This window comes from Conger conger, chromosome 2, assembly GCF_963514075.1.
Source record: "Conger conger chromosome 2, fConCon1.1, whole genome shotgun sequence".
NCBI lineage: Eukaryota > Metazoa > Chordata > Actinopteri > Anguilliformes > Congridae > Conger > Conger conger.
Genome location: NC_083761.1, coordinates 48741263 through 48758007, shown reverse-complemented (window position 1 = coordinate 48758007; position 16745 = coordinate 48741263). Strand labels below are relative to the sequence as shown.

The 16745-nt window shown below is 45.8% G+C and overlaps 1 protein-coding gene across 3 annotated transcripts in view; it reads left to right on the top strand.

Moving 5' to 3' along the window:
* spop (speckle type BTB/POZ protein) overlaps window positions 1–16745 on the top strand; it is a 98891-nt gene that overhangs the window by 25232 nt on the left and 56914 nt on the right. The window contains exons 2-4 of one of the 3 annotated variants that reach the window (XM_061232458.1): window positions 5973–6071; window positions 12814–12891; window positions 15510–15616. The gene's annotated coding sequence lies outside the window, so the exon portion shown is untranslated. Of the gene's footprint in view, window positions 1–5972; window positions 6094–12813; window positions 12892–15509; window positions 15617–16745 lie in introns of all 3 variants that reach the window. The other 2 variants (XM_061232457.1, XM_061232459.1) reach the window with 2 other exon arrangements.

The following is a 16745-nucleotide window of genomic DNA, read 5'->3' as shown; positions in this document are numbered from 1 at the left end:
TTGTCTGTGCTTTTTTTCTCCGACAGGTGTAGGCATTTGGTGTTGTGCCCGGTGGACCCTATCCTTTCTTTCTTTCATCTGTGATTTAACTTGAAATAACTGCTGCCCTGCTTGCAGCTCAATCCCTACCTAACTTCAGTGTTTTTATTGCTTTTTTTGGGTCGTCACCCAATTGACCCAGTCGTCCTTAGCGACATTCTTTATGGTTTACCCTAAATACCCGGGAGAGGCACTTGGTTGTGTGTTTATTTCTGAATCTGCTTATTTCTTTTTAAGACTTGGCCTCCCGCCACCTGTCCTGGGGCCAGAGCTGTCATTCTGAACACAATCCCCTTTCCCGCTGGCTTCATTTTGGAGCATGGAACTGTGGAGTGAACGGAGAGTGGGCCCAGGACAGGCCGGTCTCGCAGGAGCCCCCAAGAACAAACATCGAGCGCTCGTTTTCTGTCAACATGGGCCCCTGTTTTCCTTAGGGGACAGTGGCGAAGTTAAACGAGTGGCTGAGCTGCTTGACTGGGACCGGGAAGGTCAATGTTTCGAGCCCTAGTGTAGCCACGGTAAGACCAGTGCAGCTGTTGAGTCCTAGAGCTAAGGCCCTTGCATGGCTCCAGGAGGGATTGTCCCCTGCTTAGTCTTAAGAAACTGTAAGTCGCTTTGGATAAAAGCGTCAGCTAAATAACAAATGTATTAATGAAGTTAACATGCATAGGGAACTGTGCAGCCTTGCTCAGCTCGCTGACTACAGGCAGAAGAATGGACGGTGTGTAGATGCACCGCCTCAAGAGCACTCGATTGGCGTTGCACATTCTCAGCCGCTAGCCGATAATTGGAAAACCGTCTCACCGCAACACTCCCCCCCCGCACACGCCGTCTGTTGCTTTCTCTTCCTCTCTCTCTCCTCGTTCATTTTCACCCTCTTCTCTCTCCTGTCCAGAGAAGAATGATAGTCACCAGCCCCAGACTTGGCATTTTCTGTCCCTGCTCCGGTGCGGGAAGAGTGATGTGTCTCCTTTTGAAGCGATGGAGCGTTATCTTGCGGAGAGAGCGCGGAAGATGGAGAGAGAACGTGAGATGGAGGGATGGCGAAGGAGGCATTTGTGAACGGAAATGAGAAATGCAGAGTAGTGTTGAGGGCCAGAAGATTAAGATATACTGTATATATGTTAACATGTATTCAAATTTGGACTGTTGAATAGATCCGGGAAAGAGTCTGTTTCTCTCTCTCTCTCACACACACACACACACCCACACACACACACAGCAGAAATGAGACCCTGTGTGTTTCACAGCTGTGGAGGAGGAGAACGAGAGAGAAAGGAAGGAGGCGAGGGCAGCGCACCTGCCGTGATACTCAGGGGAAGTTCCACCATCTGTGGCCAAAACTGCAGGAAAGCGAGAGAGGGAGAGAATCGAAAGCGCTGTCAAGTCACAGGTTTTAAGAACCGAGGGCCTCAGCCCTCCCACACCCGGGCCGTGACGGTACGGACGTAACGGGACACGTGGTCATTAGTGTTGAGAGAGTTGGCAAACCGCTGACGTGGTCTCAGCCCTCCTTGCGGTAATGCGTTAGCGGCCCGAGCCTGCTGGAGCGTGATCAACTGTGATGAGGGCTGCGACTTTGCATGCTGCATCAGAACTCAGTTTTGACCTCTCTGTCTCTCGCTCTCTTTCTCTCTGTCTCTCTCTCTTTCTCTTTCTTTCTCTCACTCTCTTTCTCTTTCTTTCTCTCACTCTCACTTTCTCTTTCTCTCACTCTCACTCTCACTCTCACCCTCACTCTTTCTCTCTGTCTTTCAGTCTCTTTCTCTCACTCTTTCTCTCACTCTCACTCTTTCTCTCTGTCTCTCTCAGTCTCTTTCTCTCCGTCTCTCTCTTTCTCTCTCTCTCTTCGTCTCTCTCTCTTCCCCCCCCTCTCATTTTCTTCTGCTCTGGTCTCAGAGGGAAATTGGCAGCGTGGCAGGGAAAGCGAGGGCCACTCCGGCCCTAAACAGCTGGAGCTGCGTTACCAGCTTGTTCAGCCCCCTCACTTTTATTTCTTCCCCGTGCCCCCTCTTGCCCTCCTTTCCTCTCTCCCCACCCCCCGTCCCCAGATCTGGAGACAGGTTGAGCTCATTATGGAGCTTGCCAGCAGCTGCAGAAGGGTTTGTGTCAGGCCAGCACTGGGTGCGACCAGCCTGGATGACAGTTGCGCTCTTAATTGTGACAGTTATTCAGTCTTAGTGGCTCCTTATAAATGTAGTCAAGCGGTTGATGTAACCCCCCGGCGAGACATTTTCTCTTAAATCCCTTCCGAAAAAAAAAAAAAAAAAAAGAAACTGCGGAACGGGACGTTTTTTCTCCATGTGCTCTCAAACTGACGTTTCTTTTTATTTTCTCCCTGCCTTACCCTGCCACCTCCTACCCTCCCTTGAATTTGTCTTTTCTCCTTTCTTGTGTTGCTTTTTAATTCCCTTTTTCATTCTTTTTGTCTAGACTGCTTCTCTCTCGCTTTCATCAGCCAGTGAGTACGCGGGCCCATCTTTCATTCGCTCTTTTCCCCTCGTCTATTCTCCCCGTGCTGTACTTAGTTTTCCATCGTCTCTCTCTCTCTCTCTCTCTCTCTCTCTCTCTCTCTCTCTCTCTCTCTCTCTCTCGCTCTCTCTCTCGCTCTCTCTTCGTCCCGCCCTCTCTCTTTCCCCGTCTCTCTCTCTTTCTCAGTCTCTCTCTCTCCTTCCCCCTCCCTCCCTGTTTTCAGCCCTGCCGTTGTCAGAGACCCAAGGTTGCGTGTGGAAGGGCTCATCTATAACGAGGCGACGGGCACCTCAAGTCCCTCTTGAACCCTCTCCGACGAGGCGCACGGGCCCCGGAATGGCATGGGGTCAAGGCCCGACCGTCTCGGGTGAGAGCCGTGTACTCAGCTGCTCCTCACTAAAGGAAGCGGGGACCGAGAAGTGGAGATGGGCCGTGTGTGTGGACGCAGTTGGGAGGAGGATTAGCTGCTTTTGTCAACTGAGCTGAGAGAGAGAACAGGGCACAGTGAGGTTGACCCCGATTACCAGTAGCAGTGCTAATTTCCTGGTGTCAGGGCCCATTACACGACACCGAGTCCCACCTGTCCGTCTACCTGGGCTGTGAGAGTGAGCTGCGACTGGACGGCTGCACCTGGAGCCGGAGGCAATGAGGGTGTGGACGGACAGAAAGGCCGATGAGTGCTGGGTGTCGGTATTGGGTATGGAAGGACTTTTTCTCAATGCAGGAATCCATACCTTGTGAAAATTTCACATGCAGTATTGTCAGCGTCTGCTTTTGCTACCCCACCGGGAGCTGAATCCATAGGCTCATTTGCAGCCACTTGCTGAATATAAATAAACATCACGTAGGCTTTTATAATTAGTTTCTGTTCCACTTACATGAGATCAACACCCCTGTAATAAGAATTGGCTGGCTTTTTTATGGACACCAGTTACCGGGTGCTGCGGTGCTTATCTTTATAGGCACTTTTACGAGGACTGAACGAGCTGGGACGAGTCATATTTTTCTGAAAGCGTGAGAATGGAGGGGAACTGACCTGGCCAAGACAGGCCGTTTAGCATTTGTGTCCCGTGTCTGCAGACGTAGGTAGCCTCAGTCAATTCCCAGAATGCAAGGATGTGGAATATCTGATGTCAGACATCAGGGCCTCATTAATATTATAATAGTTTTTATATACTTTTATTGTAGAAGCTTGCCGTTTCTTAATGATGGGCTGAAGATAGCTTTTGCTATAGGGCCTCTTAGGGGAAAAAGGCTGCATCAGTGGCTTCCTGTCTAGTTCTTATCTCTATACCTGACCTTTTGACTAATCTCCAAATGACAGTTATTTTTTTTGGTTTTTTTTTGGGCTGAAAGTTGACCTGAATGAAAGCATTTCTAGGTTGTTGACTTCCTCTCTTGCCCCATACCTACTTTTTGTTTTAATGAGCATAATCTGTGTGAACTAGGTTGTACATCTTGGGAGTTTCCAAGCAACGTAATACGGAATGAAAAATGGGAGTGTCCCAAGGGGTTTTACGTGAATAACATTTTGAAGCTCATAAGCTCCCTATAATGTGACCTGTCAATTTTCTTTTGTGATTTTTGATTGGTAATCGAATTAACAAGAAATCCTTTCGTGAGTGGTTTCTTTGAGAGAATTTCTGCTGCGATCTTGCTCACTGAAGGTGGACTCCCAGCTCTCCATGGCTGTGGCAGTGACCAGCACTCCACCATCTGTGTGATCTGGCCAAACGGCAGACACTCTCTTTAGCCTGCGAATCTATGTTTATTCTTTGTTTTACGTTCAGTCTACGAAACCCCTGCTTTACACTACTCTACATGAGTGCCAAATGTTTCTTTCAGCCTTGCATACAGCAGATTTTCTTTTTTCCATTCAGGTTTACAAATTGCTCCCGTATTTTCTGTAGTCTCCAGAAGTTTTCAGCCTGTTTCCAGGGCTCAGGCCTTTGTTTGCAAACATGCTGATTTTGTGTTCGTTACCTCCCTCTGAATAGCCCGTTGTAAATCACACTGGTGGAATTTTGATCCCACATTTTTGTTTGTTTTGTGTTCAGGAACTGCAGGAGGTGATCATTCCTACCATGTCATTAAAATTTGAACACAAGGATAGTTCTTTTGGAAGTTATCATATTGCCCCGACTGTTTCAAACATTTGGGACTTGCAATGCAGTCCATCAACACAGTGGTGTGCATATCTTTCGTTATTCACCCAGCCTGGGAAAAGCCAACCTGTCTTTTGTTGCTAAACAGTATATAAGCCCTTTCACCAGCTAAATATACACAACTTTACTTTTGTTTGTATTGGGATTATTGCTGAATCGACTTATTGTTCTAGATGTAAGGCAACTTTGTCTTTGGCTTCAAACTAAATGGTTTGTACGGCGAGTTTTCCAACCACGTCGGACAGTGTTGCTGTTATTGCCTTTTCTGAAGTGGCTCAACTCAAAGGTGGGGTGATGTGAGATGGGTAGGATTTCTGCGGGTCTATTATTGCAATATGAAAAGTCCTACAAATGCTTATATTGGCGAGGCGAACACACTCAGACAGTGCTTCTTTGAAGGTGTCCATGTTAACCGTGCTGTTCTTCTCCTGTTTCTTCTCCTTCTCTGCCTCTTTCTCCACATATCATTTGAATTAAATTGCAATATCTTCTTCTGTATCATGTTGTAGAAATATAGAATTATTATTTTCTAAATTGTTTCACGGTTTTTAATTAAAAGAGAATCCGCATGCATATTGCGCATGAAGGCACAATAATGCATAAAGATAATATAGTTGTAATAATTAATTTAAAAGGAGAGAAAAACAGCCAGGTTAGTACAGGGGTGCAGCAGTTTTGCACATCGTTTTTCCTGGACTAATGATTATTATCTCTAACTCTTATTGGTGAGCTGAACTCACTCACGGGAGCCGCAGTGCCTGTCACTCCAAACAGCATTTGAGAATTTTCAGACCACTTGAAAGCATCGCTGGTCGTTGCATGATGTTTTGATGTTCCTCGCATTGTGCCTGTGGTTGTGGTGTTGGTAGGGTGTGGCACTGCAGCTGCAGCTGGAGCTGCAGAGAGCACAGGGCCCTGGAGAAGGGGAATCTGTCAGCGCTTCATCAGGAGTGACTGCTGTTAGAACCAGAGGAGAACCGAAGCTGTCTACTGTCTTTGAGCGGGCCATATGTCCAAAGTGTAAAGAGCTGTTCAGACCGGTGTGCTCCGTATAAATCACCGGCGCTAATACGCAGACGCGCGGGCGGACCTGCAGACCCTCGCGCGCGCGCTAAAACGACAGATGAGAACCCGGACATGCTCGTGCGTCTCTGCGGCATCGATTCGCCTGGTGTCGGAGGTGTCTTTTAATAGGATGGAAGCGAAAGGGAAATGGCCCCTCTCGGTGACAGAGGCGCGAGCGCGCGTCGTAACTCACCGCTGACTGAAGCCTCTCTCCCCCGTCTGTCCTCGCAGCGTGACTGACGGACGAGCGGACGCACGGACGGACGGACCGAGCGCAGCTGCCGCTGTGCTGCATCCAGCCACACAGATGTCTGGGGGCCTTTGATCTGGGTGAGTGCGCCGGGGAAGACAGGTGAGGGGGGAGAGCGGGGGAGCGGGGACGGGGGGTCGAGGAGAGAGACGGAGGGAGGGATTTGTGGCCTTGAGGGAGAAGTGTGATAGACTGAAACGGGGTGCGAACAGTTTGTCAATTAAATACGCCTGTTTTCCTTCTCTCAGCAGGCTCGGAAAGAATACCCAGCTTGCGTGTTTTTTAAAATATTTTATGCCTTTATACAGCTGGGGTGTTTGCTGCAGCAGTGAAATTCCGTACCCCGTACATTGGAAACAAACCGCCTGGGAATTGAACCTGGTCCCTTTGGGCGACAGTTCCAGCTCCTTGGCCACTGTACAGGACAGTGAGTGTCAAGAGCCAGATGACTGGAGAAATGGTAGAAACCGTGAAACATTGCAGCTGCACCACGTTCATAAAGTTGTAAAGCAAGTCTTGCAACAGACTACTTGCATCTCGTAGAGTTTTTTTTTTTTTTTTTTTCAAAACTTACAAAAAAAACAAAGACACAGTACCTACAGAGAGTGCTGACATCGCAAGAGGGGACGGAAAATGTATAGCCTTTAAGAGTGGGAGAGAATTAATGAAGAAAAATATAAAGATGCGCTGCCCGGGAGAGAAGAAAAGAAGATGGAGAGATATTGCAGATAAGACGGATGGAAGGAGAAATGGCAGGAGAGAAATGTGAATGGAAAGAGATAGCGTTTGAGAAAGCGGGAATGCATGATTTTAGAGTCCAAGTGTTTTGGAAGGCACTTTCTGATCTGGCGGAGAAACTTTGTTCCGTTTATGAAGCCTCGTTGAGTAGAGCATCAGTAATGCATCAGTAAAGAATGCACAGGGACTGCAAGATTTTCACTAAAGTATCTGTCAGTTGCGAAAAAAACTGTTTAAAGCATCATTAGGAAGAAAGCACTGTGAGCTTTGTAATCGCAAAAAGGGCCTGGTTCTGTAGGCCAATGATGACCTTTACAGTTGATGACCATAGAATTCTCCCCATTCTGGCTGATCAGAAATACTTCAGGGGCCGGCATCAATGAGTCCCTGACTCCTATCTGCAAAGGTCTACAAAAACAGAACTACAGACGCAACACTGCAAGATGCAAACCTCAAGTAAAAACAGAAACAGAATGTTATAGTTGCTAAGAAGCATCTAAAAGAGCCTGCAGAGTTCTGGATAAGTTCACAAAGTAAAACCCGGAAGAACAGTTTTTTCTTCAGTCCATGTTCCGGTTTTGGAAGGGTTCTCTTGGTTGATGTTTTGTTTTCCTGTAACATCTGAAAGCTGTTTTTGAATCTGACGAAGGATGTGTGCCGACAAGATTTGAGAATTTTGTTTATTATGTTTGTATTATTGTATACGCTATTTTGCAGAAACAATGCTGTCCAGAATTGAATAGTCTGTTTTGTTTGTTATTCTGATGCACTTGAAAGCTCTGCTGACAAGTTTAGGGATTTTAGTTATTCTTTAAAAAATTGATTATATTAGTTTTATTTTTGTTTGTTTATTATATACATATAATTTGGCATGTTCTGAATGATAATAATACTTCAAACCACATCCCTATGGTATCTTCAGAAGCAAAAGGAAATATTTAAAATTTGACAGAAATAACGGTTTGCTTTATATTGTGATATACTACATCAATATCGTATCAGCCCTAGGACTGCCCAAGATCCAAAGCACTCTGCTTCCTCTGTGATGGTGGTGGGGTAAAAAATGGCTGTCAGAGGTTTTCATTGATGCGTAACTACAGTAGAATAAATTCTGAAGTGTACAGAACCAAATGCCTCCCAACTCCTTCACACAGCACTTTATCCTACAGCAAGACAGTGAACCAAAACATACTGCATACATGCATAAGGCAGTTGGCTCCCTAAACTAATAGGAGATTGCTCTAGCACAGGACTGGCAGAGCACCACCAGAGAAGATGCTCAGCACCTGGTTTTGTCAATGGTTCACAGACTTAAAGCAGAGAAGGGTAAGTGACAAGTGCTAAACACTATTAAAAGACTACTTTTACACAACCTTAATATCTCCCAAACATTATGGTGCCCTGTATTTGGGGTGGCTATGTCTAAAAGGTGCTATAATGGCTATGTGGTGAAGTAAAATACCCTTTAATAAAAGCTGTGAATCTACATTTTAACCACATCTGAATTAATTTACAGTACAAATAAAAAATTGCGCAATACAGAGCCACATCAAGAAAAGAAGTCCATACAAAAGTCCCAAACATTGTGGAGCTCACTATGGGCCAGATGTACTATGCCTTTTGTGACTATTTTCCGGCGCACAGATGATTCATTCTGCCCAGGAAAGTCTTATCTATGAAACATTCGCACAGGGCTGGAACCGCAATATGCGTGTCATCTCGGCAAGTCATTGCAAGGTGCGCTTCTCTTTTTAATGCATATGCATTTAAGTGAGCATCCCACAATTAAAGGGCAGAGATATTGTAAATGTGGATGATTATGTATTGCGTTTAATTAACTAAAGTTCACACACATCGCCTCTAAAGAGCAGGCGTAAACTAAGGTCCAAGCGTGACAAACACACAGGTATCACACAGGTTGGCTCCGAATCTTTAAATAACTTTTCTCTGAAATCATCTTTGCAACAAAAATTATTTAAACTCCCAAGAAATCAAACCGATTATTAATATTAAATATAAATCAATAAATTAATTAAATATTAAATATGAATTCCATAGGCCGCTTGGCACCTCCCCCTCTCCGAACCTCCACCTCACGCACACTACTGTCTGTTCTGGCTCCACGGTGGTGGAACGAACTCCCTGTTGAAGTCCCCACCTTTGGCGCAAACTGAAGACGCACCTCTTCAAGCAGCACCTCTCCCCGTCCCTCCCTACCTCCCTGTGAACCTTAATTGTTGTCTTTGTGATTTACATTGTGCATCGGTATTTTTAGTTGGCTAGGTAAGCAGTGTTTGGATAGTTAAGTTTGGTCACTTTTGCTTTGTTTGTTTGTTTATTTGTTCGTAAAAAAAAAAATTGGCCCTGGTCTTTATCTTTCTTGTACAGGTAGCAGTTGAAATTGTACTTCCCTCTAGGGCACAGGTGTCAAACTCCAGTCCTGGAGCGCCGTAGTGTCTGCTGGTTTTTGGGGTGTTCTGGGTTCATTCAAGTCACTGATTGGTTAAAGTATCCACACGCCTTGTTCTCAAGGCCTTAATTGGCCTTAATTGGCAGCTGATTGAAAGGAAACCGGAAAAACCCGCAGACACTGCGGCCCCCTGGGGATTCAGTTTGACACCACTGCTCTAGGGTCTTTCAGCGCACTTATCCCTGGTTATGGGTATGCACTTTGTTGTACGTCGCTCTGGATAACAGCGTCTGCCAAATGCCATTAATGTAATGTAATGTAATTGCTGCCAAGCAGTAATTAAGCCTGGTTGTCACCAAAAATATTTAGAAAATACTGTATTAAATGAACCAATATCTCATGCGAAACAGTGGGAAATGACTGTAATAAATAGCTCAACCGTAGTGACAGTAAGAGTAAGTGTCTAAAGTTTAAAAAAATTATTGGTGCCAGTAAATGGCTTTTGTCCATCGCAGAAAGACATTTTGCCTTTAACAGAACATTTTTAGAAATGGAGCATGCTCAACTGGCATTGCTAAAATAATAAACACAGGGTTGTGTGTTTGTTTTGATTAGTTATCCTCAAAAATATAAAGCAAAATAGCTGCAACAGCTGGAATATGTACATATTTTGTCCTGCGCTGGATACGCTTTTACGTGGCAGCCTATACATGGATATCTGCACATGCAGTGAAGATATTCAAAGCACTGAATGTGTGTTTTCACTGCGCTGTTTAAGATCTGCCTCATTTGCAAAATCCGATTAGTGGGCAGTCCCAATCGCCGATTGTGTAATATGCTGCAGCCTTGTAAGCAAGATGCAACTAAGTAAATCTGACTCTGTTTCACTGGCAAATTGACAGCAGCCTGGCATAAATGACTGGACTTATGCAAAAGTTATTCATTAATAACTGGAGGTGGAGTTAAAACACTTTGGTGAATTTGTCCTCCCCTTCAGCGCTGTCTGTAATGGTGACTGCCACCCTAGCTCAGCTCAAAAACACAATCACCAGGAGCAGAAACCACAGCCGACCGACACCAGAATTTATGACCCTGCCTTTTGAATCAAATTGAATTTATGGATGAAGAACTAAAGGCTAAATTTCATAGGTGCAGGTGCGTGCGTGTGCCGGTGTGTGCGCGCAGGGATGAAGCCCAGGTTATCGTTTACCGGCTCCCTGAAGCCGAGAGAGACTCATAAATTGGTGAAATTGTCCCCGACCGGTGTTGGTAGCGAGGTCATTTGTCTCTGTCTGGTTGTGAAGAGGCGGTCGGAGCAGACGCCCGTGCGGCCGTGCTGTCAGCCGCCGCTCCGCGACACTGCTTTATGTGCCATTACCCCGCCGCGCCCCATTGATCCGTCCTCCGCCCCGGGCCCGCCCCTGTCAAAATACACTTCCCCGGGCTCCTTCCAAGCTGCGGTGAGGTGGACTGGCAGCGGAAGGAGCGTCGTTCTCAATGTCATCCCGCGCACCTCTTTTGCCCCCAGGTTGCTTATTTCGGGATGACTTATCACGGCCTTTGGAACGCCGCGCGAGCTGGCTCGGGAAGCATTAGGCGGAGGCAGCTGTGAGTCTTCGTTAGCGCGGCCCCCCTCCTGAGACGAACCCGTCTTGTGAAGTGAGCGGAGCCCCGCTCCCCCCCCCCTCCCGGCCCGGGACAGCGGGCCACCTCCCTCAGAGAGACTGATACCTCTGGCTCGTCCGACAGACGGCAAAAGCAAATGCCGCTCTTCCTGTTCCCCGTTGCGATGCAGACGGTGGTTTACTGCCTTTGCTTGCTGTGTATCCCTACGGTTTTCTCTAGGCTGGAGCGGGAGCGTTGGGTTAAGTTTGCGAATAGTTGTGATGGCCAAGTTTTAAAGCGAGCACGCCCGCTGAGGAATAACATTGAAGGCCAGCATGCATCAGTGCTCTATTGCTGATTTTAGTCTTGGTCATCAAGGGTCTCCGGTATCAAAAGGGTCTCAAACCATCATGCTGCTGCCAGATATGCAATACATACTACATGAATGGTTTCTCCTGACAAATGTTGAAGTCAATTGAAATATTCAGGAGAAACAATTCTTGTAGTATCTGCTGCATATCTGATGGCAGCACAGTGATTTGAGGTTCATTTGATACTTTGGACCCTTGATGACTTAAAACCATTCAGCCAACAAATGTGTTCTGTACTGTTATCAGCATAAATTACAGCTGAATCTAATCCCTCCCCCCAATTCCTATAGAGATCAATTCAAATGCAGAGAGTTTGAGTATTGCTTGTAAAACAACCTGAAAATAAGATATCTAGACTCTGATGATGTTAATGGGTCACGCATGCAAAGACTCAAAGACAATGACTCTTTCATTTGACATTGTTCATTTGTCTCAAACATTGAAACGGGGGACTACATATAAAAAGTGCTGTAATTTTACTACATGGTGAAACCAAAGTGTATAAAAATACCCTTTCATAAAAGCTCTGATTCTGCACTTTGACCACATATGACTTGTTTGATTACAAATAGAAAACGACAAGGTGTGACCCCAAACTTTTGAACGGTAGTGTATGTCGTTTGAAAAGTCCATAATCCTGCCCCTCAAGCCCAACCCCCCCCCCCCCCCCCCCCGCCTCCTATGGTCAGCTCTCTGTTAACATTTAGCAACGTAGTTGATAATTATGCGAAATCATGTCATGTCACGTGGGTAATTGTTTTACAAATAGCACTTAGACCCTAAATTATGCCTACAAAAATGCAATCGTTTTGGATCAGTATGGAACACAAATCGAAAGCTCCAGTATGATATAAAAAGAAAAATACACAAAAAAATATTCACACGGGCCTTTAATATGGCAGCCTTGCTTTTTTGTGGAGGGTCTCCAGAAGTCCGCCTCTCCGTGGCTGGCCCCTCCCGTCTCGTCATGCCTGAATCAGTCCAGTAATTGACGTCAATGCGGATTGGTCGCCGGCAGAGACTTGCATGCTATAGTGGGTAGCAGACGGTGCTCGCCCGCCCCGCCGATCGGCCCTGTCCTTCGGTCGTCTGGTCTCCAGGGACGCCTCCCTTCCTCGCGCTTGGATCCTACCGCTAATAGCCAGTGGTTCAGACCCTTCTTCCCTCTATTGAACCCGGCAAGCGGTTTCGACTTTGCTTGCGAATTCCATGACGGTGACCTAAAAGTGAAATGCCGAGAAAAGAGGTGGCAAGATTGTCAGGTGCGAGAAGATTTTAACTTATTTCTTCTTCTTTTTTTTTTTTGAAGTATGTTCTGGAAGGCATTGTATCACCTCAAGTTCCCACAGCACTTCCATTCTTCAGGCTTCTCTGAGCCCCTGACCTGAACGCTGGATATTACTGGGTATTTGAATGTCTCCCAAACACAAAATACACGTGATAAATCTCTCCAAATCCAGGTGCTCTGGTGTACTGCACGTGTTGGGAAGTGGAGAACAACATTAAGTCACTGTGCAGCACGCTCATTTGTCTGTTGGGCAGGGAAGGTGCACTGGGGATTCTGTGCACCTGGCCAGATCGGTCTGCCCTGCAGCGAAGTTCCGGAGAGTTCCAGCTGGGCTGTGTGCTGACTGCCGTTGGCTGCTGCCTTTGCGGGTCGGCTCCTGACCCCCTGCGTCTCTTCTTCTCCCCTCACAGGGTCCGCCGTGGGGATCGGCGTTGAGCGAGAGGGGACCGCGGCACAGCCAGGCGGGGCGGCAGGGCGCGGCTTTGCAGGTTGGTCGCCGCGCTTTCTATGCCGAACGCAACTGACTCACTCGCTCACTGTCACTCACCAGCACATCCTCTGCCAGAAAACGTGTGTTGCCCTTGCTCGTTGCCTGGCAACTCCCCCCCCCCCCCCCACTCCCTATCCCTGGATGGAGAGTGGAAGGTCGGTTTAGGGTGGCTGCGATCTGAAGCGGTGGCTTTCGCAAGCTCATTTACACCGTGCTGCAGCGCCCTGGCGGCGCAACCCTCCACTGTGTGAACGGGCCCAGACACACTCATTAGCATTTCAACAGGTTCCCGTTTCAGCTATGGGAATACTCCTTACGGAGGGGGGAAGAGCTTTGTGAAAGGTGTGCCTTTCCCCGTATTCAGCCACTCATGTATGTCTCTTTCTCTCGCTCTCTCAGTCTCTCGCTCTTCCTCTCCTTCATCGCTTGCTTCTACGTTGTCACCTGTTCTCAATGCCTTGTGGCCCTCTTGTTATCCTGGGGTCTAATTCTAGTTGCCTTGGCAACCGTGTAAAACACTGCCTGTGGCTTCCCCTGCCGCTCGTTAACTTTCATGTTGTTCAATGATTGAATCTTATTTGTATTTTTCTGCTGCTTATAGAAAGCCTGAGGCATCGCTCACATCAGTGATTAGTTCCTTGCCTGTTGCTATCCCTCTCTTGCTTCTATCTTTCTTTGTTTTCGTTTTATTTTCCTTCCCTCTACCTATCTGGCATTGTACCCTCTGGTGGGCAGGGGCTCCATTCATCTGCACATCTGGAGGCATTGTGGTATGCTGTTCTCCAACATTTCACACAACCTGAAATGGAGTATTGGATGAATTCATAGGGGTTTAGATGGCTTCCCCACACCTGCAAGCCACTTTACATTGGGATGCAGTCCGTTGGACCACTGCTAAGGGGCCAACGTTTCTAATTGGTGCAGAGCGGCATGGATGAGTAATGATGCAAATTGTGGCCAAATGGAGACACTGGCGCCAGTGTGGATTGTGCTATCACCATTAGAGATGCAAAGTCTTTTCAGCATGATAATTGGACTTCAGTTGGCTTGTCTCAGGCTTCTTTTTAAAGCTTAAAATGGTGAGGAGGAAGTGCAAGCACTGATATTGTTGTTTTGAATGTACTGTTTAAATTGTATAGTTCAAAATAACAAATTTGCGTACTTTACCTAGCTAGCTAGAGCATACTATCCAAGTTACGGAAGGAACCTTGATTGTATTCTTCTGCCCCAATTTTGTATTCTGAATTCATGGGGAAGTTTGTTTTATGAAGCAAGTAGTTTTATGTCGTTTGCTACGAACAGCCAATGAAAACACTGTCAGAAGGGTAGGTGCTTAGTAGTAATGGACATTCTGAGCCTTTTCGGTGAGCCGGATCTCTCTGGCTTGCGTGGCTCTTTGTTCACTTATACTAACATTATTACTAACATGTTCTTTCTATATCTTGAGTGAATGATGAGTTTGTTTCCACGGTGATGAGCTGAGGCAGGACTCCAAAGCGTCTGTTATATAAAACAATGAAGAATCAAATGTGGAAGTGGGAATATGAAGAAGGAAGTAATGTCAGTCTGACACTTATTTTAAATACTTATTTTTCTTTTTGAAGTCATTTTACAAGGCTCTTTACCGTTATTTTTATTATGATTATAATGATATACAATTGTACCATAGCTTTGTCTTTTGCCTCATTACATTTATATTACTGAGTGGGCCTTTAATGTGCTTGGTAGGCTCGCTTTGCAAGCACAAAAAACATGGCAGTTAAGTTTTCTTCTGTGTGTCCTCTTGGCTGACATAGGCTAGAATAAATCCCAAAGCTTGTTACTTGTTACTCCTGTGTTACCGCAGTAAATGACATGGCTCAATGCATTATCAATGGCAATTTCTGTGTCTTTAATTGGTCATAATTAGTAAACTATAAGTGGTATCATAATATTTTGGATAGCATACATCTGCATGTGGTAGATTAATATGGTAATAATTTTGTATCGAAAGTATAAAAACTTTTGGACTAGAATGTGTTTACAAAACAGGATATAGAAGAAAGACCCTGATAAAGAACAGTAATAAGTGAGCTAATTTGAATTCTTGATATCAAAAATGTCACTTTAATTGAGTTTTTTTTCTTTTTCTTTGTTAAGTAAGTCTGTGGGCTTTACAGTTCCTCTAAGAGTCCTACACAACGAGCCATTATTAGTATTTTGTAACCACGTGGACAACACTCTTGTGTGTTTCTTTCTGCTGATCTTTATATCAGTATAGTATATAATGTGAATATGTTGAAAGTTGTTTTAACCTTTCAGGATTGTAAGACATCCTGAAGTAAGACATAAAAATATGAACCAGCTACTTTGCCTCAGAGGTAGTTGCTTTGATTCAGCTGGATATGTACATATTGCATATTGTGATGGCTAGTATGGATTGACAGAGCATGCCGCATGCAGTACTTTTCAGGACTTCCCTCAGAATTACTCATTTTCTGCTTGACCAGCGCTAGCTCATCTGTCCCATCCACGCTCACAAGTTGAGTAGTGAATTTCCCGATATGAGACAGAAGACAGGTAAGCGTGAAAGCAGAAATAATTATGGTGAGGCTCATTCACATCTCCTCCTTTCAGGAAGGCTGGGAGAGATGGTCTCCAGTGGCCTGCTAGTAGCTTCTGGAACGGCATCGTGGGACTTGTATCACTCGCAAAGGAATGCGCTCTTCACCGAACTTATTTCCGTGCGTTTGCTTCCTTTTCACATACACTATCAAAGCCAACATTCTCCACTGCAGTTTTTGAGGAAACATTGCTATAGTTATTTGTAACCAAGCTGACAACTCCACTCTGCCTCTCTTCTGCTTTTCTTAAAATTCATTTGAACGTTGCGTTCTGAGTCAGTGGACTTTTAGCGCTGAAGCGTGTTATCGAGTAGCGGAAGAGTTGCTTCACTCCCTTGTGTGAAAGCGCGAGTGCTAGTGACCCCTCAGAAGGCTGGATGTGTGTTTCTCTGAGCCAGTGTGCGTCTCAACAAATGAGATGGCAGATTTCTCCCCGGAGTGCAAGCTCCTGAAATAATTTATGTAATTGCATTAGTATCTTGCCTCATGCTTACACACATGTATGGAAATAATTAATATTGTTATTGTCATTAATTTACTTCATTATTGTCTGCTTTATTACCTTGTCACTTTTCTTGGCGAGAACAATAATAATAATCATCTGCAACGTTTTGGTTTGCGATGATGTCGTTGTTAACCAAACTAATGCCCTTCTTCCAGGGCTTAGTCTTGGTATGGTGTCAGTACACACCTTTCTGCTGGTCTCCATGTCAAGGGTGTGGGCTTGTGTGTAAATTGTTGGTGCGGTAGTGTATTGCCGTTCATATAGATAATCCTAACCACCCTGTTTCCGGTGCTCCCTCTCTGTGGCGTCAGTGGGCTTTTCTCCGCCGGTCTTCGTGTGAAATAGGGGGGGCTGTTCGTCGTTCTTGGGGAGGGCCGCTGCATTTGTGGCAGCTGTGAGAATTGGAGGTCTCGCACGTCCATCAGGGGCCAGCCTACTAACAGCTCAAGGAGGAAGGACTGTCAGCTGGATCGCCCCCCCCCCCTTCAGCCTTCAGACGTCCTGCGCTTCTGCTAATTAGAAAGGGAGCAGAGAGGCTCTGCCATTGTGATCTGCCCTGGATATCCCCCCCCTTTAATTTCCCCTGCTCTGCAGTCCCTTTGTCTCTCCGAGGAGACTTGATTTTACTCTTGATTTAGATTAGGACGGGGGGGAAATTGGAAAATAGAAGTTAATGTGCTGTTAGGGCTTTAATCTGTTAAAGGGATTTGAAGTGGATGTGCGGCTTGATTTATTAGAGTGATT